Here is a 340-nt window from a genome sequence, read left to right as displayed (position 1 = left end):
GTCCCCGCATCCCCCCATCCCCGTGTCCCCCGTCCTCATCCCGTCACCGCATCCCCCCATCCCCTCGTTCCCCTTCCCCACATTCCCTGATCCTGTATCCCTCGTCCTCGCATCCCCGTCCCCGAATCCCCCGGCTCCGCATCCCCCTGTCCCTGCATCCCCCTGTCCTCATATTCCCCGCTCCCTCATCCCCCTGTCCACATATCCTCTGTCTCCGTGTCCTCCGTCTCCGTCCCCGTCCCCCCAGTCCCGCATCCCCCATTCCCACACCACCCTTGTCCCTGCATCCCCCTGTCTCCGCATCGCCGTTCCCGTATCCCCTTGTCCCCGCATCCCCCCG

The sequence above is a fragment of the Lepidothrix coronata genome, unplaced genomic scaffold (genome assembly GCF_001604755.1).
Source record: "Lepidothrix coronata isolate B3197 unplaced genomic scaffold, Lepidothrix_coronata-1.0 Scaffold2, whole genome shotgun sequence".
NCBI classification, from domain to species: Eukaryota; Metazoa; Chordata; class Aves; order Passeriformes; family Pipridae; genus Lepidothrix; species Lepidothrix coronata.
This window is presented reverse-complemented; position numbering follows the sequence as displayed.